General features: G+C 32.8%; 1 protein-coding gene across 1 annotated transcript in view; it reads right to left on the bottom strand.

The window, feature by feature from the left end:
• The window catches only part of LOC119591514 (kelch-like ECH-associated protein 1B), a gene marked incomplete at its 3' end in the record, with an annotated part of 45,445 nt that overhangs the window by 9,071 nt on the left and 36,170 nt on the right, over nt 1-204 (bottom strand).

The following is a 204-nucleotide window of genomic DNA, read 5'->3' as shown; positions in this document are numbered from 1 at the left end:
ATATCTTTAATCACAAATGTAGATGAAATTGTTGAAAAAAGTTTCCTAAACCTGCAAACACAATCAAGACAAACTGCTCTTCATTTAAAATATTCAAGAACAGTTTAAAATCGCATCTTAGCCCTAATAGAAAACAAAAATACACCTCTAGCACTTGCAATACAACACACCCATTTCCAAAATATAAAAAAGCTCCCCCACCCC

This window comes from Penaeus monodon, chromosome 28 (assembly GCF_015228065.2).
Source record: "Penaeus monodon isolate SGIC_2016 chromosome 28, NSTDA_Pmon_1, whole genome shotgun sequence".
NCBI lineage: Eukaryota > Metazoa > Arthropoda > Malacostraca > Decapoda > Penaeidae > Penaeus > Penaeus monodon.
The sequence above is the reverse complement of the archived record's forward strand: the minus strand, read 5'-3'. Positions and strand labels throughout refer to the sequence as shown.